General features: G+C 45.8%; 1 protein-coding gene across 6 annotated transcripts in view; it reads right to left on the bottom strand.

Annotated features, from left to right (window-relative positions):
* The window catches only part of Card11 (caspase recruitment domain family, member 11), a 118,689-nt gene extending 92,474 nt beyond the window's left edge, over window positions 1–26,215 (bottom strand). For 4 of the 6 annotated variants that reach the window (XM_005397859.2, XM_013521271.1, XM_013521265.1 and 1 more), the window contains exon 1: window positions 25,998–26,214. The gene's annotated coding sequence lies outside the window, so the exon portion shown is untranslated. Of the gene's footprint in view, window positions 1–25,997 lie in introns of all 6 variants that reach the window. The other 2 variants (XM_013521270.1, XM_005397861.2) reach the window with 1 other exon arrangement.
* Window positions 26,216–26,954: the final 739 nt, after the last annotated feature.

The following is a 26,954-nucleotide window of genomic DNA, read 5'->3' as shown; positions in this document are numbered from 1 at the left end:
ATTGTGCTTGTGATATGTTGTAAAATGTTGTATGTCTGTTAATGTTTCCCTCCTTTTATCCTTAAAATAAAAAAAAAAAAAAAAAAAAAAAAATTAACTCAGCACTGGGCCCAGTGAGGGTCTCATCACTGTGGGGATAAAAACAGTGGCAGTGAAGGCACAAATCAGGGCAGCCTCTGAGTGAGGACGGTGGGGGACACAGGACAACCACGCACCTCCAGGCCGCTCTGCAGAGCCAAGGGCTAGTGGAGAAACCCGAGAGGCTGCAGCTGTATACTGACTGTCATGCCAGAGCCCTGGTGACCAGGGGGCGGGACCAGTTCTTGCTCTGCAGACTCACACAGATGTGGAGGTGGAGTCCACCAGAGAAAGGAGGGTCAGTAAGATCGTGTCTTTGCCTCCTGCGGACACCATACAGGCACTGCAGGCTGGGGCCTCAAGCAGCAGACCTTTATTCCTCACCCCCTGGAAGGCGGAAGACCAAGGTCAAGGTGTGGGCAGGGCTGGCTCCTCCTGAGGCTGCGCTCCTTGGCTTATAGACCCCATCTTCACTTTGTCTTTGCAGTGCTGTCCCTCTGCAGTCTGTGTCCGGATCACCTCTTATTATGAAGGCACAGTCAGGTTGGGTTAGGGGTCTGCCACGTAACTTTATGTAAGAACCAATCTTCAAATGTACAGTAGTCACATTTTGAGGTTCCAGGGGTTGGGGCTTTAATATATACATTTGTGGATAGGGTTAGGGGGAAGTTCAGCCCATGGCCCTCCCACCATGGTACTGGGGCAGCCCAAGCCAGCCTTTCCTCCTTGGGCTGTATCTGGGAATTATGGCTGGTGACTCTGGCACCTGGAGTCCAGAACCCACCCAGAAAGCCATGAGAGAGCCCCAGACTCTGCTACTTAGAGTAGGAGCTTTAGGTGCTTGCCTACAAGCAGCCTATAAGCCGCCCTGGTAATCTGAACCCACCCTCACAGGACACTTGATAAAAGCTCACAGCACCTCAGAGAACACTGAAGTGACTCATCTAATTGACAGCCACTGGGGAGGCTGAGGCAAGAGGATTATAAATTGACGGCAGTCTGGGCAACTTCGTGAGACTCTCTCTCAAAATAGAATCAAATAGCTGGGGATGTAGCTCAGTGGCTGAGCACTTGTCTAAAAGGTGTGAGGGCCTGGGTTCAATCTTTAGTGCCATTAAAAAAGAAAAGAGAGAGAGGAACAGGAGGAGGAGGAAGAGAAACAGCAAGAGGAAGAAGAAGGAGCAGGAGGACAAGGAGAAGGAGAGGAAGAGGGAGAAGAAAGGAAGCAGAAATAAAAGGAAAAAGGAAATTGGTCCCAGGAAACCAAACTCTGAGTCCCTAGCATTCCCCTTAGTACCTATAAGATGCAGTAAGGCTTGGTTTTTGAATATAGTAAAAGTAGGATGCAGAGTTGGAAGGATGTGGGAGGTCCAGCAGTAAGTCCCACTTCCCTTCTGGGTGGGTGAAGCTGCCCGATTCATTTTGCTGAAGGGGAAGGACAGGGGTCATGTCAACCTGGTAGATCCATCAGGACACTGGACATGGCAGGACGTGAGTGTCTAGGGGACTCCACGAGGGAATGCAGCTTAACAGCACCCTGGTCTTGTGCTTCTTCCTTTGTCCACCTGAGCCTTATGGGCCAAATGATGGAGTTCGGCTTGACGATATTGTCACTCAAAGCCTCAACTCCTTACCAAGGGCTGTGCAGAAGCCCCTGGGACATGGTTGTGTGTGACCAGCTCAGCCTCCCAGTGTGGGGTCAAAGCACGGCCCCTGTCTGTGGATAACTTGACTCACATGCAAATGAAATGCAAAGGAGAGCCAAGGAGAGGCAGAAGCAAGGCGTTCTTCACTGAGCAACACAAAATCATGCCCAGCCTTGAAACTTCTGGCAATCATCAGGTGGTCCCAAATGTTGGGGCTTTCGCTTGAAGTGTAAGTATCTGACTCCAAAACAGTACAGAGCTGCTGTGGCCATCTGCAACTAACATTAAGTGTGAAGAAATCTACACTTTGCTCTCAGGGGCTGCTTCTCATTCTCCAGAATGTTCTCCTAGGCCCAGGCTAGGAATTCCTCAGGGGCATGGACCCTGTGTCTTCTGGATCCACTTACAGTCTCTGGTGAGCTTTGAGAAACTCCATTCCAGGGTCTTGGCTCAAACCATGAAGCACCTGGCTAGGGTGGGGTGCACTTGTGGCAATCTGGAAAGATGCATCTGACCTGCACTGTGGTTGAGAACATCACCAGGGCACCCCACTGGGTGCACATAAGGACAGACCAGAGCAAGGATGAAAAGGGACCCAGGGAAGGGAGCCCCAGTGAGGCTCAAGTCCCAAGCAGCGCTGCTGCAAGCTGACTTGCACAGTAGTCCCTGGACTCCTGCTGTAACCAGGGCTGCAGGGGACCTGAGCCAGCATTCCTACCACATGCTCAGGGATGCTTGCACTGCTGGTCTGAGGGGCCCAATGAGGAGTAAAAATGGCACCAGGAGTAAAGGAGTCAGTACACACGGAAGAAAAAGAAACACAGACAGTCCCTGATGTATAATAGTTGAAGTCAAATGTTTGGGCAGAAACTCTGCTTTTGGTTGAGTACATGCGCTTTTCTGCCCATGCCCTCCTGAAGCTGCAAGAATTTGACAGTAAAGCAGTGAAATGTGTGTGTTCATGCATGTACATGTGGATGGGAGGATGGAGAAGATAATAGCAGGTAAGAGATGTCCATAAAAATTTGGAAGATGGAGCTGGGTGTGGTGGTATACACCTGTAATACCAGCACTCCAGGAGGCTGAGGCAGAAGGTTAGTAAGTTTGAACCTAGTCTAAGCAACTAAGCAAGACTGTTTCAAAATAAAATAAAACACTAAAAAAAGGGCTGGGGATACAGCTCAGTGTGATAGCCCTGGGTTTAAGACCCAGTACCAAAGAAAGGCAGATGAAGACCACCATTTCTGGGAAGTCTCTACTGTGATCCACGTCTCCCAAATTCATATGTTGAAACACCAATGGGATGGCATTGGAAGACAGGGCCTTTGGAAGGTGATTAGGTCATGAGGGTGGGACCCTCATACATGGAATTAGTGCCCTTATAAATGGGACCCCAGAGAGCCCTCATCCTTTCTACAATGTGAGGGTAAAATGCAAAGATAACTATTTATAGGAGGCAGACTCTCCTCAGACCCTGAATCTGCTGGCAGCCTCATCTTGGACTTCCTGACCTCCAGAACCACGAGATATAAATTCCTGTCATTTATAAGCTACCCAGTCTGTGGTGTCCACTTATAGTAGTACAATGGGACTAAGAAAGCACATACTCTAAAAATACTTCCACCATCATATATCAAAAACACAGATAAAACCCTTTGAAACAATCACTAAAGTGCCTGGCTGAACTGGCAGGATGCTAAGTGGTGCCCTTTAAGTCCAAAAGCAAAACCAGAGAAGAATAAAGAGAAGTCATCAGAGAGCCTCCAGTTTCAAAGGGATTTAAAGAGCTACTTCTTCCAAAATCACACAGCTTCCAGCACAGGCCATGGCCAGTGGCTGAATGGTGCATAAAGCCATGGCCATCTCAACACACTTAAGACAACTGTGAGCTCCAAAGATACCTGGTTTTTTTTTTTTAAATTAAGGTGGTAATGGCTCTGCACTGCAGCTCACAGTCTTCTTTTGGCAAATCTTGGTTCTTTTCTTTCCCTTTCAAGGGGCTCCTTAATAATCATTCTTCATGCTAAGTTCTACTTCCCTCTTCCTAAGTGGGCTTCTTGGGGAACACAACCTGTAATAGTTACTACACTGCTCTATCTTTGCATAAATTCAAAAGTTTCTTAATAAAGACTTTCTATAAGTAGATAGAACATAGGCATAATTATATATGTAACTGACAGTATAAGAGAATAAATGCCAGGTGTGGTGGTACATGCCTATAATCCTAGCACTCAGAAGACTGAGGCAGGAAGATTGCTGTGAGTTTGAGGCCTGCCTGGGTTACAGAGTGAGATCCTTTCCCAAAAAGCTGAGAGAGAGTGAGAGAGAACATGGTGGTACATGTCTGTCATCTCAGCATTCTGGGAGGTTGAGGCAGGAAGATTGCAAATTTGAGCACAACCTAACCAACTCAGAGACCTTGAGACCTTGTCTCACAATAAAACATTGGTTAGGAATTTAGCTCAGTGTAGATGCCCTGGGTTCAACCTGCATTAAATCAATAAAAGAGAATAAGGTGGCTAGGGATATAGCTTAGTGGTAGGGTGCTTGCCTAGCATTTGTGAGACGTGGGCTCCATTCCCCATACAGAAAGGGAAGAAATAAGGGAGGAGGAGGTAAGCAAGACAGACAGAGAGAAAATGAAAGAGAGAGTCAGAGAGAGAGAGAGAGAGAGAGAGAGAGAGAGAGACAGAGAGAGAGACAGAGAGACAGAGACAGAGACAGACAGAGAGGCAGAGAATATGAACATATTTATAGCAACACTTTAGGTAGTTTGGATCAAGTGAACAAATTCCTAGAAATATAAAATTTACTAAAACTGATTCAAAAAGAAATAGAAAACATTAGTAGCCTTATAACCAGTAAAGAAAGTAAATCCATAATTTAAAATCTTCTTATAAAGAGAGCATCAGGCCCAGCTGTTTCTTCTACCAAGAGTTCAAGGAACAAACAATTCCAATTTTACACAAACTGTTTGGCAGGATGGAGAAACAAGGGAACTTCCCAGACTCATTTTTGTCATTCTAGTTTTTCACAGCTAGAGCTGGATAAACACAATATAATAAAGGGAAAATTATGAGTTAATTTTACACTTAATTGCGAAAAAACTCTCTGAGTTTTAAGAAACCAAAATTACACTCAATAAATAAAAACATGCATAAGTTGAATTTATCCCAGAAATATAATATTGGTGGTTTAACTTTTAAAAAATCTTATCGTGAACTCGATTCATTAACAAACTAAGGAAAAACAGTGTGTGTTGGCATTTCAGCAACTGCAAAAAACAAAAAAGCTTTTGATAAAATCTGATGTGAATTCATGATAACATACGTTGGTATACTTGAAACAGAGAGGAAAAAACTTTCCTAATCTAATTAAGATTCCTCTCCCCTAAATCCTCCAGCAAGTGTAAATGGTTAAAGGTTAACTATGCACGCTTTTGTTTGGGAACTAAGACCAAAACACAGATGCTCACAATTATTACAACCATTCAATGCTTAACTGAAGATGCCAGCCAGCATGGAACAGGAAGACAGGCCACGGAATTTGTGGTACCCATCCCCTTCCCTCTGTTGCAGGGAACCAGGAGGAAAGGGAAATTTGCCCTATTTCCTAGTCTTTAGGTACAGATTCCTCTTTTCCCTTTATTAGCATCCTGGGTTCCCATGGACTCAGGGATTTGTTGATTGAGATTTCTCTGCAAATATATATACATGTATCTATATATTTAAATACACATATATATTGTACAGAATAAAAATGTTTTATTGAATAAAAAAATAACGTAGAAGAAGAAAATAAAACCTGTCATAGTTCACAGGAGATATTATTATCTGCACAGAAAACATTAGACTAATTATTAGCCTTTAAAGTGTCATAGTTACTGAATCCAAGATTAAAAATAAAAAAGTTGACTTCATCTCTACTCTAGCAACATGTGTAAATGCAAAATTTTAAAACTATTTTTATAATAATCATAAAAAACCAGAAGATGCTGTAGAGAAATTGAACAAAACTTAAGCAGAAAAGATTAAAAAACATCACTGAAAGACATTAAAGAATGCCCTAAGTAGAGGCAAAAATCAACCAACTTCATAAATGGAAGCACTCAATGTCATGAAGACCCAGGCTATTCCCAAAGTGATGTGAACATTCAGTATAACTCCAACAAGCAAAGCCTCCCAACAGAGGTTTTTTTTTTTTCCTTGTTGTTATTGTTTGTTTGTTAGTTTGCCTTACAGAACCTGAGAAATTGAATCTAGTGTATACACAGGGAAGCAAAAGACCAAGAGGAGTCAAGGCACATGTGATAGAGACAAAGCCCAGTAGACCTCCCAGCAGACATTCATTGCTCAGGTAAAGTACTGAGTGATGCGAGTGCTAATGGCTCCAGAGGTTCCATTCGCTTCCTTTGGATACAACTAGAGCTTGCTTTCCAACTTCCCCTTGGAAGTTTCCTTCCTTCCTTGGGTGACTAAGCACATATGACTAAGTTCAAGGACCTGTGTGTAAGAGTGAGGTGCTTTGCTTCTAGCCCTGGGCCATAATAAGCCTCCCAATGTGTACCTTTGCTCACTTTCTCCCTCTGCTAACTGGATACACAAGTCTTAGGGTACAGTGAGAAACAAGATGGAAAGAGCAATGACTATAATGCTGTATTTGTTACACAGCATAGCCTACTCTGATACACAACAGTAACAAGATAGCTTGGTATTACCCTCTTGTTTCATCTTCCTCATGTGAACAACTTGAAAGTCGTAAGTCATCCTTACAGAAACAACAACAACAACAAATGGGACGAACTCAGGTCAGCAATTTTCCTGGACCCATCTGCGAAGTAAAGTCACAGGACAAGTGGCCACCATGGAAACTCTGATGGTGTGGGACTTCCAGAAAGATATAGCAGCTGTGACCTGTGACTCCCCTGGGGTCACAGACTGGTGGGAATAGTCACGTGGTGATTGATGAGTTGCTGGGGGTTGAATGTGGGTTAGTGTCAGAGGGGAAAACCCTGGTGCCACAGTCTTGGTGGGACGGCTTTCCTTCCAGAAAGGTAACAGCAGCTCAGTATGAGTGTCCCAAAAAGATTCCTTATAGTGGGACATGGTAGTGCACACCCATAATCCCAGTACTCTGGGAGGTTAAGACAGGAGGATCCAAAGTTTAAACCTAGCCCGGGCAGTTCAGTGACTTAGTGAGACCCGATCTCAAAATAAAACATAAAAAAGGGCTGGGGATGTAGCTCAGTGCAAAGGCCCTGGGTTCAATCCCCAGTACTGCAAAAATCAATCACTCAATGAATCAATCAATGTCAAAATCCCTTGGTGGCCATCATGTTGGGAGAGGAAGAGAAACCACTGCAGAATATATGCAGAGTCTTTCCCGTCACGAAGTTATTCTGACGGAAGGACTTTGTCAGAATACAAGTCAGAAACCTCATCCCACCTGGGGAAACGATCTCTGCCCTCTTCAGCCCCTCCAGCCTTCCTATCTCCCCTTGGAGAAGGACAGAGTCAACACAGTTCAAGATCAAGGTGATAGACTGGTGATAGACTAAAAGACCTGCGGCCTGGGCCAGGGACAAGGTAGGGAAACAGATCACTAGAGAATCAGTGTGAATGTCACAACCCTGGAACACAGGCCCACTAAAAGACTGAAATATGATCACGCATTATGGGACATCTTCTCTCCCTGACACTGCCACAGCACCCATAGGGCTCAGCATAGCCACAGTGAGCCACAGCTGAAAGACCCATGAGACACAGCCTTCCTCTGAGGAGGAGAACATCGGGAAGCCCAGAGTTAAGGGAGGACACAGCTGAGAGTGGTGGCATATGGCTGTAAACCCAGCATTCTGGGAGGTTGAGGTGGGAGGATTATAAATTCAAGCCCAGCCTGGGTAACTTAGTGACTTAGTGAGAACTTGTCTCAAAATCAAATAATAAAAAAGGCTGGAGGCATGGCTTGGTGTGAAGGTCCTGGGGTCAATTCCTAATACTGCCAAAAATAAAAAGACACCAAAACAAGGGTACTAGAGCAATTAAAAACTTGGAGTACCTCTAAATTCAGCACACATCACACAGTGCTTGACTTCTCGCAAGATTGACATAAATCCCTCCCACGGGGCCTTTTGACCAGCTCCTGTAACCCGACGCAGCACGTGTGGTTGTCAACAAACAAGCCCAAGACGTGCCCAAAGGTGAGAAGAGACACAATCTGAAAGACAAAGCAATATCAGAACCAGACTCAGATCCGACACAGATGCTGAGAATGATCAGACAGGGAATTTACAATAATTATGACTAATATGCTGAGGTCTTCAGTGGAAAAAAGCACACAGAATGCAAGAACAGGTGGGTAGCGTAAGCAGAGAGATGGAAACTCTAAGAATCAAAGGGATGCAAGGAATTGAAGAAGCACGCGCCCCCCCCCCCAATTCGTCAGGTGCCCGGCGTGGCTGAGAATACAGCGATCTTGAATACAGCTTCAGTTCAATTCCCAACCTGAAATGCCGACAAGAAAACAAGAAAGGAAAAGAAGCATCAAAGCAGAACATCCAAGCGGTACCAGGTAATATGAAAAGTGTAGCATTGTCGGGTGAGTGGAGGGAGAAGAAAAAGAGAAAGCAGTTACAGGCTAGTTGAAGTATTAACGGTGGAGCAGGTTCCAAAATGAGCTGAAGCCAACGGGTGACTTAACTTGCTTCTAACACTAGCGAGTCTGCTTTTTGCCGTTTCTGCTTCTCCTCACTACCCAAATAATTAACTGGAAAAAAAAAAAAAAAAGCTTTGCCTGAAAAGAAGAAGGGAAGATGTCACGGAATGATACCAGCCTTCCGACCTCTGAATCAGTGACGTTTCTCTAGAGTTTACAGGGACCAGGAACACCCGGGTCACCTGGTGACCTGTGGACGATGTCCAAACCATGTCTCGAGGATTGATTACTGCGAGAACTAATGGCTACTGTGGTGCCCACCAGGCTTTGGCTGTAATTGGAGCACTCAGAAGTCCCCTGAAAGACGTCTCCTGCAACTCCTGGCAAGAGGGAATGCAGGTGAAAGGCTCCCATCTTCCACCTGCTGGCTTGTTGCTGGAGAGCTTTAAACTATGGTACAAAGGGGGAAAATGCACCAATGTATAGTAGGATTCAGTGAAAGCATCCTGCAAAGCAAAGAAAAAACAACAACTTTCTTAGATAAACAAAAATTGACGGACGTCACAGCCAGAAGAATTGCCTCACAAGAAACACTAGGAGAGGTTCTGTAGGCAGAAACAAAAATAAAGAAGAATCTTGGTGGGAGAATAATGGTCCAAAGAAAACTGTTTTTTGTTGTTTGTGGTGCTAGGTATTGAACCCAGGCTCTTTGCACTGAGTATTTCTTGAGACAGCCTCTCAATTAGTCACTGAATTGCTGGGGATAGGTTCAAACTTGCAGTTGTCCTGCTTCAGCCTCCCAGAGTGTTTTTTTTTTTTTTTTTTTTTTAGAGGATCAGTATCAGTAAGTCATGTAATTACAGCATGCAGGTAAGTGAGATGATTGACAGCGACCTCACAGAGTGGGGTGGTGGCCCCAGAAATGTGCAAAAATCCTTCAGCACATTGAAATAATAGCTGGCATTTGAAAGTGGACTTATATTAGTTAAAAATGAATTTTCTAAGCCCAGTGGAGCTACTTGGGAGACTGAGACACAAGGATTGTTTAAACTCAGGAGTTCAAGGCCAGCCATGCAACAGAGAACGACTCTGTCTCAAAAAAATAAAACAACCAGGTGTGGTGGGAGGCCCTATAATACCAGTACTCTGGAAGGCTGAGGCAGGAGGATTCAAAGTTCCAACCCAGCCTGGACAACTTAGTGACTCAGGAAGACCCAGTCTCAAAATTAAAAATAAAAATAAAAAAAAGATCTGGTAATGTAGCTTAGTGAGTTCAATCTCCAGTACCACAAAACTTTTAAATTAAGTATAATTAATATACTAAGAATGTTGAAGTCAGACAACAAGGGATGGAAAGATAGCTTGGTATTTGTCAGAGACAATTAAGTTGATCAAAGAACCAAAACAGCTCAGATTTTCAGGCACAAGCATACAGAAACTTGACACATGAGAACTTACTTAGCATTGGTGTGGAGAGGGGAGGTTGCTAGGACAAGGGAATATTCCTTTGGAAATAAGTTTAATTGGGTTTTGCCCACAAATCATTCACACAAACAAATTCTATACACTTTACTGTGAAATCATGTTGCTAGTAGCCTTTATACCATATGTACGTACACTGTTGTTTACATTTTTAAAGACATTTAATTTATAGTTTTAAAAAATGTCTACAGACTTAAGAGCAGATGAGACCTATACGCCTGCTGGTGAGAAGAGTCTCCTTGTCCTGCAGGGGCTTCAGTGCTGACGGGCACACAAGTGGGTGCAAACAAACCCCCAGGAGCCTTCCCCTCCTTGGCTAGGGTGGGGAAATTCGCTCCCTGAAAAGTTAGTTGTGGGAGGCTGGGATCTGGAGACAGGAGGAGTGAGGACAAGGAACCATCCACAGAGTCAAGAGGGAAGGAAATGCTGGCAGAATAGAACCAGAAGTGGGGGAACAGGGGGCTGCTATTTTTATTATTTGCCACATGGTTGTATTTAACTTTTTAAACCAAATAATTAGATTTTGATTTAAATATTTAGCTTTTAAAAAAAGTAACCTAAAAAAGGGACAAAATCCCACATTAAGGTCTCTTTTCTGGATATAGTTGGTAGGATGGCTTTCTCCATTCTGGTCCAGAGCACAGACCAGGACATAGCGGGCCCACGGGTACACGATCTTCCCAGATCTTGCTTTTCAAAATCACAAGTCTCACGCCCTACCAGGGCATCCTGAGGCCAGGCCTCAGGAAAACAGCGGTAGGTTGGGGGACCCAAGGCCATTCTTGTAAGGACTTCACAAGCTTTTTCCAATCTGTCCCTTCTCTCTGCCCCCTACCTTGCCTCAACACAATCATCTATCATTTCCCTTGTACTTGCTTCAGGCTATGCTATTTATAACAAAACAGCAGTTTTGGCTTGTTTTGTTTCTCCAAAGGAACTCAGATTGTTTCCAAATACTTCTTGTGCATACAGAATATAGGGAATCTTGCTACAGTGCATATTCTAATCCAGCAGGTTAAGTCTGCCTTTGTGGGAGCCCCCAGCTGAGGCCAGAGCTGCTGGTCCGTGGATCACATTTTGAGTAGCAGCAGGGCATAAGGGAACTTTTTGGGGTGATGGAAACATTCTATATCTTGATTGAAGTTGTAGTTAACAGGTATATCCATTCACCAAAGCTCACTAGAAAGGATACTTACAATGCTTACATAAAGATACATTGAGATAAATTGTATCTCAATGACGTTGACTTTAAAGAGAAAAATCTATTCTAGATAGATTATAGATATAAATGTAGGAGATAGAACAATAAAGCTTGTTGAAGAAACATACACTTCAGGCCATCAAGTTTCAAATAGGATTCAGTAGGAGCTAATTATAAGAAAACACACACACACACACACACACACACACACACACACATACACACAGTTGGATTACCTTAAAATAACAAACCAATGAAAGATAACCACCAATACAGGATACATAATCAGCATATATAAAGAACTACAACAATCAATAAGACAAAGACAGCCCAACAGAAAAATGGGTAAAACACTTAAATGGGAATATACAGAATGACCAATAAACACAAGAAAAGGTACTCAATTTAATCAGTCATAAGTGAAATGCACATTAAAGCCACAAAATTGTTAGTTTTGACTACACATCCACTAGTGTTTGCAACAGTACCATTGTGAGTCAGAATGTAGAGCGAACAGAGCTCTCATCTGTTACTGACAGAAGCATCAACTGGAACAATATTTTTGGAAAAGTATTTGACATTATTTATTAGCAAGCAGAATACAAACTTCTCCTGAGCTCCAGCAAATCCATCTCTGGTGAAAAAGCACATTTCCAAATCAGGTGTATAAGAATGTTCATATCAGCATTACTCATAATAGCCAAAAATTGGAATTGACTCAAATATTTATCAATGGTAGCATAGATAAAATGTAAACTCTTCATAAGATAGACTATTATTGGCAATGAAAAACAAATGACCTACTGTTATAAGCAACAACGTAGATAAAGCTAAGGTTGTCAGATGGAATATATGACAGCCAATTAAATTGTAGCTTAAATAAACAAATAATATTTTAGCATAAGCATGTCCAGTGCAATAGTGGGGACTACTTATACTAAAATTATTATATTAAAAGTTATTATTCTACTACACTATTTTTTCCAGCTGTTTCTGTTCTGTTTCTCAATCCTGGTGTCACTGGGTGACCAGGCTGTGTTCAATTCGTGACAATCCATGGAGCTGCACACTTAGCATTCATGGCATACTCCTGTGTATGCTGGACTTCAATGCAAAGTTTATTGTAATGACAATAAAACAGTTCCTGGCCCATGTCCCATCAAATAAGAGCCTGTCTCTTGCCTCAAGGGGACCATCTGTTCTCCACACTGCTGCCTGTGATCTCTGTAACCTGGATGCCCATCCTGGCTTGCAGCCCCTGCTCAGATGCCCCAGCAGCTCGCCTTCACCCACAGGACAGCATCTGCCCTCCTTGGCACAGTATTGGGGCTCTTGGTGACCCCCCCCATGCCTATGCCCCCAATCTTTTTCTGCAGGCCTGAACACTGGCTATCTCTGCACAGCTTTGTACATGCAGTTGTCCCTCCCTCTCTGCCTGCTTATGTTTCTACTCTCTGTTCAGCTTTCTCCTGCTCTGCAGGTCTTTCCCGACTCTTTTGGGCAGACCTGTCTGTCCTTCTCCCTTAGGTTCATCTGCATTTTGTACATCATTTAGAGCAACTGCATTATCTTCAACTGACTGTCTGTCTGTCCCCTCACCGGATGACAGACGTATTGGGAGTTGGGGTCCCATTTTTCACCTTTTTAGCCTTAGCACCTAGTAGAATGTGTATGGTACATGCTGGGTATGTGTTCAGTGGATGAATGCATCAGTGTCTTAGCCCCTTTTGTGCTGCTGTAACATAATCCTACAGAAATTTATCTGGCTCTTAATTCTGCAAACTGGGAAGTCCATGATAAGGGGCTGTACCTTTTTGTCTCAGCATCCTACAGTGAAATGGCAGAAGGGCCTGTGCAGGTGACAAGGGGAGGGGCCAAAGCCCTCCTAAATACCTAACCCACTCCTGGGAGAACAACCTTAATCCAGAGCCCTGCAAACCAGATCACTTCTGAAAGGTCCCACCTCTCAACACTGGTGGCCTGGGGATTAAGCTTCCAACTTGTGATTTTGGGGGATATATTCAAATTGCAGTGTTGAGTAGTAGATATAATCAGTGGGGATCTGGCAAAAGAATAGAAGCAAAAGCTTTGCAGACAGCTTAGGCCAAATTTTAGGTTTGGAAGAGATTATTGGGAACTTACTCTAAGGCACCATGCTAATGAGCAGCCCCACCTAGTGCCTATCCTGAGTGTGCTAGGCACTGGCAGGTGTTATCTCTTCTAACTTCCTGTGAGAAGGGGGCCGGTCTTATCCTTGCTTTGTGGATAAGAAGGGAGGTGCAGAAGTTCAGCGACTTGTCTAGGGTCCCATGAGTGGTGAGCAGTAGACTCTACACTCATCGCACCCATTGTCTGTGAAGGATACAGGGTGCTGAGTCACAGAGAAGCCTGCACGGAACAGGCAGCTCAGGGGAGGAAGTGTCAGGCACCCATTAATTTTCAGGCAGTATTCTGAGTCAATATTTCTGGTACAGTAACTCTCAAAGCAGTCTCTCATGAGTGGCCCATCTGGAAGGGAGAACCACTCAACCCCTGCAACACAGTATTGGGCTCTGTCTTGAGACTCTTGACTCCTGGCCAAGATTTTCAGGTTTTAAACAAAACAAAAACCTGATTCGCTGTTTCCAGTCTAATAGGAAACTTGAATCCTTTATTTATATGCTGCAAAGAAAGAGAAGAAGGAAAGGGAGGAGGAGAGAGGCGGAGAGGAAGAGAAGGAAGAGGAGGTGAAGAGAGCAAAGAAGGAAGAGGAAGGGGAGAAGGAGGATGAAGGGGGGAGAAAAGGAAGAGGAGGATGAGGTGGAAGAAGAAGGAGGATAATTATCTTTTAAAAAAATCTGTGTCACAGTTTTGAACACTTCTTATTTCACAGAGCAGCAAATACTGCTCATGACAAAGGCTGTAGAATGAAGCCCCAAATAAAATCCAGAAGGAAATGAAATGCATTACAATATAATACGCATGCCACTAAATCAGAGCTTAGGCAATGAATCTAACTCAGAGTATACCATTGGCAAGAAGAAATGCCCCAAAGCTTTGCTTAAACCAAATAACAGGAGAACAGATAGATCTCCCAGGTCTCTGGAAAAAGCTAATCCATACAGGAGGCTGCAAAGGGAAGCTCAGTTTAGGATTTTGGTAGAAAGCACAGACATTAAGAACACTGCAGGTGACAGAAGGAGGGTTTGCAGATTTAAGAACAGGGGTGTTTTCATCAGGTAACAAAAATAGATGTCTGGACATCACCACTGGAATACTACCAGCTGCAGGGGATGCACTCACTGCAGAAATTAACCACAGCATCACAGGGGAGCACCCAGGGACACCCACTGCTCCTAACTGCCCACCTGGAGAATTAATCTAGCTCCAGAGATTTGAATAATAAGGAAGAACCCTTAAGGGAGATAATTTATTTTGGGAAGATGTTTTTCTCCGCCCGTGGAGCAGAAACATCATTAAGTGGCAGGGACACTGGGTGGGGATCAGGAGTTCTGAGGTCCCCTTATGCCAAGGTGACCCTGAAGAAAACCTCCTGGCTTGTACCTGCTCGGAGGTTGTGAAAGATGCTGAGCCTAAGAAAGACACTCAAGGTGAAAGCAAAGACTGGTCTGGAGGAGGCCATGACTGATGACAGAATTCATGACTAGAGAGGTCAATTAATAAAAATAAAACCTCCCCTTTATAGAGTGTTTTGTTATTTCCAGCGCCATTTTTCACCCACTTATCTCATATACTTCTCAGAGCAATCTTGTGCAGCAGGAAGGCAGGGATTATTTATCTCCATCTTGTTCATGAAGAAACAAAATCTTGGGGCAGCAAAGTGATTTGCTCAAGGTCACAAGGTCATCCTGGATTTTTAAAGCTGGGAGTGGTCTCGGTCATGCAGGGATGACTAATGGGAGCAGCCGCGCTTCAGTTTTCAGTTTCACACCCACAGCAGACATTGGCAATCAATCACAGAACTCTTTTCAACAGAGTTTGGATCCAGCATAGTGCTTCAGCAAGCCACTACTAGTTGATCAAGATGAAATCCATTTACCATCTCAAGCCCCTTCTAATCTTCTCCCTTGATATATGAGGAAACAGAAGCCCAGAAAGGAGATGGTCAAGGTTGTCTAGTGGGTCAGTGGTCTCTATGGGACACTACCCATCTGCAGCGTAAAGAATGCAAGCTGAGTGGTTGCACGTACCTGCAATCTCAGCATGCTGAGACACTGTGGTAGGGGAACTGCAAGACAAAGCCCAGCTAAGCCAGCTTAGTGACTTAGTGAGACCCTGTCTCAAAATAAAAAATAAAAAAGGGCTGGGAACATAGCTCAGTGTGAAGACCCTGTGTTCAATCTTTGGTAGCGAAAAAATATTGCATCTTTTTCCCAACAAAGGACACATTATTAAAAATGTGGGAAAATGATATTCTTCATGACCTCACCAGAGCAAACTGTTTTTTTTTTTTTTGTGTGTGTGTGTGTGTGTGTGTGTGTGTGTGTGCTGAGCAAGTGGGCAAATTACTAAGAAAGAAATAAAAAACAACTCCATGGATGCTAAGTCTGAGCAACTGGCAGGCTGGAAGAGTGGGTTCAGGGAATCAAAAATCACAAGTTTGATTTTTAGAACCATTCCATGTCCAGGTTTGCCTGTTGAGACAGTTGGCTATTGAAATCCCTGCTTCAAATAGGGGGTCTGGGCAGAAGAAATGAACACGGGGGTCAGTGGCCAATAATGACTTTTAAAGCAATGAGGGAGAATGAGACGAGATAGGGAGAGGGCAGAGCTTGGGACCCTTTAACAATAGATGTCAGGGTGTACGGGGAAGGGCTAGAGAAGAGACGGGGGAGAGGGGCTGTACTCAGTGAAGTGGAGGAAAAACCATGAGCGAGGGTGTCCAGAGCCAAATGAACACGTGTTTCTGGGAGAACAGTTGATCCTATCAAACGCTGTTGAGAGTTAAGTCCTATAAGGACTAGAATGGGCCATCAGCCAAGGCCATTGGTAACCTTGTTAAGAGCTGTTGAAATTGAGTCCTAGGGGAAAAGCCCTACTGTACTGGGTTTGTGATAGAAGGGGAGGAGAGGAATGGGCACAAAAATTTAGACAATCCTTGCAAAGAGAATCGCTGTGCGAATGTCATGGGCTGAATCCCACCTCCCAAGTTCACATGGTGAAGGTATAACCCCCAGACTTCTATCTGGAGAAAAGCAGAATATGACTGTAAGTTAGAGACAGTCTTTAACAAGGGATTAAATTAAAGAGAGGATTAAATTAAAATGAGACTTTTTTTTTGGTACCGGGAATTGAACTTGGGACCTTGCATTTGCCAGGCAGGTACATGTGCCGCTAAGCTAAATCTCTGGCCCAAAATGAGGCTTTTGAGGTGTGGTCCTAATCCAATAGGACTGCTGTCCTTTTACGAGCAAATAGAATTTAAGGGTGATAACATTAAGAGAGATGAAGAAGATATTTACGCTCCTTCGGCTATCACAAATGTCCGTGGCCCTCCCAACACAGCTTTGAGGCACAAAAAGCAAAATAGATAGAATTAAGAAACTGGAAAAGATATTGTCACAGTAAGGGACTTCAGAAAGTTGCTGAGAAGGGGACCACCATCTGCACAGCTACAGATGACTGAAAATAATTGAGATGATTGCTTGAACAGATCTGCACAACTCTGCATCTAATGAGCGGGGAAGACAAACTCTTTTCAAATACACATGGATGCTTTACAAATTCACCCATGTATTATCAGCCACCAAGAAAAGTTCAACCAATAAGGGCAAGCAGATACAATATATGGCATATTTACTTGTGAAAACAAGAAAGGTATTCTTTTTTTTTTTTTTTTTTTGGTAAGAAAGGTATTCTTAAAGAAGAAGGTGCTGTGGCTGGTGCTTAGCGGTAGGGCACGTGCTTAGCATACATGAAGCCCTAGCTTCTATCCCAGCACTGCCAAAAAATAAAAGAGGGTATTAGACTTACAGACACTAGGGATGCACTGATCACCTGGCAGGTCTGTAAGGAGAGGCCTCAGCAGGAGCTGACCCTGCCAGTCCTTTGATCACCCACTTCCAGCCCACAGGACAGCAGGACAATCAGTGTCTGTTATTCAACCTGGGAGGAACAGCAACCTGGTCTGGTCTGTGTTCTTTGTTCTGGTAGCTTGAGAAGATTAATAGGGAAGGAGTACAGAAGCAGGCAGTGAGGGCCCATGGGGAAGATGTGATCGAGATGGCCACAGCCTTGCTGTGAGGACGAGTGACACGCACAGACCTGGGCTCTGCGGGGAACGGCCCTGTCAAGAGGGGAGGGACAGTGCAGAAGGGAAGGGGCCAGAGATGCAAATTGCTGGGCAGATAAATGGGCGAAGGAAGGCAGGGAAAAGGACAGAGGGGCATCTCAGGAACAGCAGGGCAGCGTGCAGGCCAGGCACTGGAGGTGGCAGGTGGGAGATGGTAGCTGACTAGGGTCCCTGGGTTCTGAGCGAGAAGAACCTCTTCCTTCCTTCCTTCCTTCCTTCCTTCCTTCCTTCCTTCCTTCCTCCCTCTCTCTCTCTCTCTCTCCCTCCCTTTTCTTTCTGCAGTACCAGGGATGGAGTCTAGGGGCACTCCACCATGAGCTGCATCCCCCAGCCCTTTTTATTTTCTTTAATTTAGAGACAGGGTCGCATTGAGTCACTAACTTGCCTAGGTTGGGCTCCAACTCACAGGGCTCCTGCTTCGATTTCCCTCTCTGCAGAGATTAGAGGTGCTCACTGCCACACCAGGTTTGGAGGAAGGTCTCTAAGGATCAATTAGTTTGACTTTGTTGCAAGGCATGAAAGCTTGGGTTTTTAAAAATATACTTTAAAATGAAGTAAGAAGGATACAAAATTATATCACATTTCTATACAAAAGGAAGGGGACGCAGATTGATCTGTTCCCTGCAGACAGCCTCCTGCTGTTGCTGGGGCCACGGTGTCCCCACCCACAACAGTCAGAGAAAACCATCTTTTCCTGGGGCTGGGTGTGGCTCAGAGGTGGAGTGCTTCCCTAGCGTGGGCAAGGCCCTGGGTTCCAACCCCAGCAGTGCAAAAACAAAAACAAAACACAACACAGTACAACACCCATCCTTTCTTGATGGGCCACATATACACCAGCCTAACCTTCCCCAAATTAGGGTGGCCCTGTCATGTGGGAAGAAACTCTGCACAACTGGGACACATTCTCACAGTGATGGGGACTCTCCACGTGCCGTGACCAGTTTGGAGGTATCAGTATTAATCAACTGATCATTTCCCCCAAACCTGCTATACTCAGATCCCTTTTTTAAAAGGCTATTTCCTCTTAGAAGACTTCATAAATCACCTAATTTTTTCTAGAGGCACAGGGAATGAAGCACAGTGTCAATACAGTGTTTCACACCAACAGTTATTCTCTAAAATAATAATGTATTGAACCTCACATAATGCCTGCATAAGACTTCTGTTTTCCCTCAGATTAATGAACAAAATGCAAAACATAAATTTAAGAAAAACCATTTCTCTAAGACAGGTACGGGAACAATATCAGGAGTTTCACTACACAGTCCCAAAGTGCCAATCACACAAATGTTTATGAACAAATCTTAACCAAGATGATGCTGAAAGCCAACAAGGCCAATACCAAGGCTTTGAGGGCCAAGAAAGTATTTCAGAAAGACACCCAAGGTTACAGAGTAAAGACCCACAGGACGTCACAGCTTGGGAGGCAACACAAACACGCTGGGGGGACTGTGCCCAAGAGAAACAGCTCCACCACTCAACCATAGTGTTCACCGTGGACATCAAGACCAACAGTTCCCAGATCAGACAGATTGTGAGGAAGCCTGCAGCTGACAGTGATGCTGCGCACCTGTAATCCTGGCACTCTGGGAAGCTGAGGTGGGATGATCTCAAGTTTGATCCCAGTTTGGACAACTTGGTAATTTAGTAAAAGCCTGGCTCAAAATTAAAAATAAAAGGGGCTGGGTGTGTCACTCAGTGTGAAGACCCTGGATTCCATTCCCAGTACTGAAGAAGAAAAAGAGAAAGAAGAAGAAGAGGAGAATAAGAACAGGAGGAAGAGAAGGAAAAAAAAGAAGGCCAAAGAGGGAAAGGAGCAGGAGCAGGAGCAGGAGGAAGCTCTGTGACAGTAATATGACTGAGGCCAAAACCCTAGTGCCGAGGACCTTGCCAACAAAATTGGGATCATCAAAACCAAGTCCAGTTGGCTAACCCTAAAGACCCATTTTTCCACCATAAAAATATGTTTATCAATAGTAGAATGGATAAATAAACTGGTAAATTTGAACAACGCACGAGCAACAACCAAACTAGTGCATGGATGAGCTTCACCACGTTGCCAAGTAAAAGAAGCTGGAGAAGTTGGATGTGGTGACACACACCTGTAATCTCAGCACTCTGGGAGGCCAAGGTAGGAGAATCACAAGTTCAAACTCAGCCAGGGCAACTTAGTGACTTAGCAGGAACTCTGTCTCAAAATAAAAAAAAAAAGGGCTGACCATGTAGCTCAGTGTGAAAGTCCTGGGTTCAATCCCCAGTACTACAAAAAGAAAAAAAAAAAAGGAAGCTGGAGACAAAGAGTCTCCATTGATATAAAGGTCAAGGACAGCCAATACACAGGGTCACATCTCAGAAGAGTCGTGACCTTGAGCCAGAGGACAGCCAGCCACCGAGTGGTGGCTTGAGAGACACTTGGAGGGCCTAGAAGGGAGTCACACCTGGATCTGGGCGACTGGCCCCACGGCTATACTTAGGACTTGGCAAGATATGTGTTAAAGGTTTGTGAAATGCACTGTGTGGGTTATATCTTAATTTTAAAACTCCTAGCTCCCACTGACAGGTCACCAGTTTTGCCTTTGAGACAGGAACATGGAGGCCTGTGATCTCCAAGATCTCCCTTGTATTGGGACGCAGTTGAAAAACTTATGGGAGGAAACTGCATTCTGAATGGGCAGGGCAGGGTAGGAACCCATGGAGCTAGGAGAAATTCAGATGAAAGGCAAGGACACAAAATAAATGCTAAAATTCTCCCTGTTCAACCACTGAGCTCTGCCTCTCAGAGTTCCCTACCATAAATGGCCTCTCACAGCTGCCACTGTTTCCTTCCGTAGTTTCTGAAGCCCCAGCCCCACCTCACCTTCCTCAGCGACCCCCACAGTGCCTCGGCAGGTGCAGAGGCCCTTTCAGCAGAAGAGCATCTCTGCCTTTCCAGGCCTTTTCCTGTAACACGCAGCACTAGTGTGAACGTCTGTATGCACACACCTTGGCATGCGTGCGCAAGTACAACTAGAAGATTTCTTACAATTCCCACGCCGGAGGGTGTGTTCCCGTGTGGTCCTGGCAGATATTGTCAAATGGACACAAAGCTGGTCAGTGGTAAGGACTGTCATGTGAAAGAATGCCTGCTGCCCTCTCCCTTGCCAATATTACCGTCATCAAACTTCCTGAGCGTTGGCAGACTAACGGGTGAAAAATGGCATATTCCTGCCGACTTCCAGCGCATCAATCTGATTATAACCGACGCGTGCTCATTGGTCTGTTCAGGTTGTGTTTGTCTGCATCCTTTAGCCTTTCTTCCACTGGGCTGAATTCTCTACTTCTGGGCTGATAAACTTCCAATGCCAACCAACCCTGTGCAGCTGCTGTGTGCCTAGGCCAGATGTGACCACCGCTGCCATCTGCAGCTTACAGAATCCAGCTGGTTTGGCAGAAACCACCTGGCCTGAGGTATTTACTATTTGAACCTTTCAGGGAAAAGTTTGCTGATTCTGGTGTCTGATTTAGAAGTGCTCTTTACAAATTAGGGAAATAGCTCTTGGTCCTATATATTCTGTTTTACATTTAAGACCCTGCAAAATTACAAGTCAAAAATACAACTTAAAAGCGGAAGCCCTCTGAGCAAGTTGGAAACACTCTGGTCTATGTTCATTTAGGGAGGGCTTTTTACACCCATTTTATACAGGGCTTTGTGACTCATGCAATTCGTAGGTCATAGAACAGGATGGCCACCCAATTGCTTGGCTCCAAGCCTGTAGGTCTTTCCAGTAGAGCCTCCTACCTCTCAGTGTGAGGGCAGGATGGGGTCCAGACAGCTACCTTTGGCACCCTAAGGGTGTGTGAAGTGTGAGGATCAGAGCATTGGGATCTCCCGCCACCGCCGTCACACTTGTGAGTAAAGGCAGCATATTCCCAACTCAGAGGGGGTGGGAAGGTTACACGCTCATCACGGCAAGCACGCGGGGAAGGAGGCCTCTGGGTGGGGATGGAGTTTGCACACCCCTCCCCTCTCTGGCTCTCACACCCATGAGGAGCATTGTCCACTGAGGAACAGATGTGCTTGGGGGGAGTGGAAGGCACACAGGGAAGGACTGCCAGGCAGGCAAGGCCAGGGGAACTTTATGACCCCCGGCGCCGGGCCACAGACACACATTACATCAATATGATGGTGGCCATTGTAATCTCTGAGCCCTTGAACTAATCACAACCGGAAAGGTCACCCTCCTGGAAATAATCTTCCCATTAAAACGTCTGATTTAGAGAGCAGAGTCCCTAAGGAGAGTTGGGGGACAGGTGTGGGGTGTGTGCTTTGCATGTAGCAAGTTCTAGGTGTGTTTTTGCAGTGTAGTCTGGCCCAGAGAGAGGCTGGTATCTGGGAATCAGGTGTTTGCTTTTTTTTTTTTTTTTTTTTTTTTTTGAGACTAGGTCTCACTATATAGTTTAGGTTGGCCTTGTATTCACTATGCAGATAGGTTGGCCTTGAACTTGCAGTGATCCTCCTGTCTCAGCCTCCTGAGTGCTAGGATTATAGGTGTGTGGCACAACACACAGCTGCAATTTTTCTTTAGGGGTGGGGTATAGCTCAGTGTATAGCTGGGGTATAGCTGAGTGTTTGCCTATTATGCATGAGGCTCTGAGTTCTCTCTCCAGCACTACACACACAAAAAAAGAACAGTAATTTTTCTTTGGCAGAAAAACATTTTTATGGGGCTTTCTTGAAAGTTAGCTTTTCCTTTCTTTCTCTTCAAATATTTTCTAGACTGATTGTATAGTGAGTGCAGCCCCAGAACTAGCAGTTTTGCTACAGGGTAGATTGCTGAGCTTTGCTCCATGATTTCCTTCAGTCTTCACAAGCCCCTTATAAGACTGCAATTGCAGGCCGGGAAACTGAGGTTGAGCCAGACGAAACAAGGAAGCCCACTGGAGTCTGTTGGGGAAGCCAGCACTGCAGCTCTGGGTCTGGACTCTTTAACCCCGGCCTCTGATCTGGATCTGTGTCCAGATCTGGATGAAAACAGCAAAGGAGAGCTAGTTGTAGCTCGTGTTTTCTCATTAGTGCCCGATGTGACAGACAGCACTGAAAACATCGGTATTAACATCCTAGGGCCACTTAGAGAGGTGGCTTCTGAGGGCTCAGGGATGACAAGACCTCCCAGGGCCACGCGTCTAGTACAGTCCTCAGACCTGAAAGGTAGAATGCTAGTCCTGATTACCCTCTTCCCTTGATCACATACAGAAATATACACACACACACACACACACATTTTTTTTTAAAAAAGACAGGTTTCACAGACCTGGCTTTGCAACACAATAGCACACTAACCATGCTGAGTCAGGTTGGTCATCTGTTGATTCCAGTCCACACAAGGCTTAAGTCCCATCTTGATGACCAGAAGCACTGTCTTCAAAGTGGAGAGAACTAAAGGCAGGTTTTAAAGCGTTTGGAGGAGGCGCCAGGGTCCAGCACCTGACACTCCTCAACACCACAGATCAACTCATCCTTTGGTGCATGGCATATTAGGAAGATCTGCAATCACGGGAGCCTCTTCATCTCCACGCCTTGCCACTGGCACTCTCAAACCAGACACACATCCCTCAGGGCTGGGGGTAGGGGCATGGGAGAGAGAAAAAAGCCCAGGCATCACCTCAACCTGAGTCTTGCCTTCTTTCTCCACGTTCCCCGATGTCAGCCTCCTGTAGGACAGGATCTCTCAGGGCAGGCACCCTGTGTCTCACATTCCACCCTGTGTCCCCATGGCGCTCAGCACAAGCCACCTGCGTAGTGAGCACTGATAGATTCAAACAAGCACTGTCACCGTCAGAAGCGTTACATCTAAGGGTCATTTTTAAAAGTCACATAAAGGATGAGTGGATAAACACACTAGTCTCTCAACGCAATAGAATACTACTCAGCCTTCAAAAAGCGAAGTTTTTTCAGGAAGATACCAAGAAGAGGAATAGCTGGGTTGAATGGAACTTCTAGTTTTAGTTTTTTGAGGAATCTCCACACAGATTTTCACAGTGGTTGTACGAGTCTACACTCCCAACAAAAGTGGAGAAGGGTTCCTTTCTCCCCACAGCCCTACCAGCATTTATTATTGGTTGATTTCTTGATAATAGCCATTCTCTCTGGAATGCTATTATCAAGAATCTTAATATTCCAATATCAATGGAATCTTAACATTGTTTTAATTTTCATTTCAGTTGCCCATTTTTGGGTTGGGTCTTTAAATTTTGGAGCTCTGACTTTTTTGAATTCTTTGTATATTTAGATATTAGTCCTTTGTCTGAGGAACAACTGGCAATTTTTTTTCCCACACCATAGGTTGTCTCTTTGCTCTGTTGGTAGTTTCTCTTGCTGTGCAAAAGCTTTTTAATGAGATGAGAGCCCAGTTGTTGATTCTTTGTGATAGTTCCTGCACCACTAGGATTTTATTCATAAAGTCTTTGCCTGTATCAATGTCTTCAAGAGGTATATCTATTCTATCTTCCAGTACATTTAGTGTTTCTGTTTTAATATTTGGATTTTTGACCTTTTTTGATTTTAGTTTAGTGCATCATGAAAGATATGGGTCTGTCCTCCCAAAAGAATTAAAAGCATCATACCACAGTGATATATGCACACCTGTTTATAGCGGGCATGGTTAGTAATAGCTAAATCTTGTAAACAGCCCAAATGCCCATCAACTGATAAATGGATAAAGATGTGGGTTTTTTTTTATAAAGGAGTACTACTCTGCCATAAAGAAGGATAAATTTGAGACATTTTGAGGTAAACAGATACACTTTGAGACCATACACTTAAGTGAAATAAATTGGACACACGTGTGAGTATCACATTGTTTCTTTGATGTGAGAAACCGAAAGTGTAAATAAGGGCCAAAATGTCTAATAGATATTGTGAAATAGGAAGAAAATGTTCAAATGGAAAGGGGAACTAGAGAAGGGGGAAGGGAAAAGGAAAGAAGGGAAAAGAAAAAAAATTGAGCAAAGAATGAAAAATGGAAAAAAGCTTTTGTAGATAAGGGGAGGAGGGGTTGAAGGGAAATTAGGGGATTGGAAAAATAAGGAATCAAGATATATCATGTACAGGTACAAATTCCCTACCATGACTGTGATCATTATCTATACCTACAATGCACCAATAAATTTAATTAATTAAAAAAATAATAATAAGGAAAAAAAGTGAAGTTCTGACACAGCAACAGCGAGGCTGAACCTTGAGGACATGGTGGTGAGACAAGAATTCAGAACCAGGGGGTCAAGCACTGCGTGACTCCACATCGATAAGGTCCCCAGAGCAGTCAGAGCCAGAGTCAGAAAAGAGAACATTGGGTGTCAGGGTCTGGGGTCGGGGACAGGGGTTGTTCACTGCAGCCAGAGTTTCAGTTAGGGAAGGTGGAAAAGTTCAGCGTTGGATGGAGGTGATGGCCTTACGAGACTACCTTTATGTTACGCACCCTTTGCCACAGCTTTCTTCTCTTAATCATGTCAAGGACCCATTCATGTGCAGACTCAAGACTACTTGAGTGTCAAGGGCCCCCTCTGACGTCTGCAGTAATAAAACCCACATGGGTGCACACCACTGTGGGAGGCTGAGGCGGGCTTTGCCTGGACCACCACGGTGCAGGCGCAAAAGATGTTCCTCTCACAGAGGTCTTGGAGGTGGGGACAGCTGGGTCTCAGGCACAACACAGAGGTGGCGAATTGGAGAGAATTCCTGTTCTGCCATTAGTGAACGGTTCCTGGGATTTCCGGCACACATATGCTCTGGTAGGCACTAAATAAATGTTGAGTGATGGACCCTCCCCGCACCTCTTCTGGAAGGTTGGGAGCCTTATATTTCCAAGAGAAGTCATAAATGTCCAGGGGAATTTTTTCAAACTACAAATCAAAGGCACGGAGAGCAGGCTGGGCACAGAGGTCAGTGTGGTCCTGGACAAGTTTCTGCCGAGACTCTGGGGGGGGGGGTGGGTGACAGGAAGCCCACAGCCTGGCAAACCATCCGGGCCCACGTCCTTGTGCAGACCAGGCAGCCTCAGTCTGGTCCCCAAGACTCCTTACAACCGTGCTCAGAAGCCCCAAGGGACAGAAAAGCCTCCCTTCCTGCCTGTTTCTGCACCTTGAGCTCCGCAAGCTCCCGGTGGCCCCATCAGGCCTGGGGACGCTCTGGAGGTGACTTGAGGTTGAGGTCTCCACCTTCGCACACCCCCATGGGTCGTGCCGCCCCTCGCCCCCTCTCTACTCGCTTTGGAGGGTCGACACCCTCCAGTCTGGGCCTGCAGGCCCCCCACCTCCCGGGAGCCTGAGTCAGGCTGTGTGGTCTGCCAACTTCCGGCCCGTCAGGTGACAGCCAAGGTTCTGCGCCTCACTCTGGGGGGCAGATGCATGAGGGGCGCCTTGCATCTGGATGCTGCCTCCCGGGCCTCCACGCTGTCCCTCCTCTCCCAGGACCCGGGGGAGAGACTGGGGTGCAGAGCGAGAAAGAGGTGAAGGGAAAGGGGTCTAGAGAGAAGGGGAAGTGGGGGCGGATGGAGCCCAGCACCGCCCTGCGCCACCGTAGCCTCCCAAGGCCCCATCCCCGCCGCGGCGCCCCGCGTGCTCCCCTCCCCTCTCCCCTCTCCTGAGGCCCCCAGCCCCCTCCTACCTGGGCGCTCCTGCTCTGCCGTCGCAGCCGCCCGGGCTGCCTCCTCCACGAAGGCCGCCGGCTTCCTCGGTCGCCCTGGTCCAAGCGCCGCCGACCCAGGGGCTACGCGGACCCAGGGGGTTGCGCGTGGCCGGCTGGAGTCCAGAGGCCAGAGGAGGCCAGGGAGCCAACAAGAGAGAAAGTGTGTCATAGGCTGGAAGGGGCGGGGGAGGGAAATGCAAAAACCCGACAGGAAATGAGACTAAAAAAATGCAAAAGGTTAGAAAAAGAGATAAGGAAGGGGGGGAGGGGCGGGGTTCTGGTCCAAGGCTCTGGAGGGAGGGCGATGAGGAGGCGGAGCCACCGCGGACCCGAGATCCAGAGACCGGGTGGACCTAAGGGCCCAGGTCACCCTGCCCCAGGTGGGGAAGAAGAGGCTGGACTGGCCTGCCCCAGCTCAGGGAACCCCCTGAGTGCAGATGTGTGCGGGGGGCGGGGGGGACCAGTCCTCTGGGCTCTGAGGGTGGTTCCTTTTGCAGGAACCCCAAGGTGTCATTGCAATGGGGGGCAAGGGCCACCAAGGCGTGGGAGAAGGCACCCGGAGCCTGGCGTCCAGCCCTCCCTCCCCGGCTCTCTTCTGTAGCATCCTGGGCTGGCCTGGTGGGCAGCTGCCCTCCGGGCCTCTCACATCCACCCTGAACTCTTCCAAGTGAGGGAGGCCCCTGCCCCTGCCTCTCCAGCTGCCCGTTTTCCTGCTGGCTGGCAGTCTCGGTTCTAGGGGGCAATACTGGTCAGAGAGATGGTGACTTCTGGATGTTGTCTTTTCCATAATTTACCCCAAGATGTTTCTGAGGCAGGCCCAGAGTGCTCTGCTGTCTGACAAATTGTGTACGAGATGTCCTCCGGACTTATCCAAATTGTGGGCTCAGACATCACCTACCTGAAGACTCGGGGTGCAGCTCAGTGTCGAGCGCTCCC

The sequence above is a fragment of the Chinchilla lanigera genome, unplaced genomic scaffold, assembly GCF_000276665.1.
Source record: "Chinchilla lanigera isolate Chin_1 unplaced genomic scaffold, ChiLan1.0 scaffold00059, whole genome shotgun sequence".
Taxonomy (NCBI): domain Eukaryota; kingdom Metazoa; phylum Chordata; class Mammalia; order Rodentia; family Chinchillidae; genus Chinchilla; species Chinchilla lanigera.
This window is presented reverse-complemented; position numbering and strand designations above follow the sequence as displayed.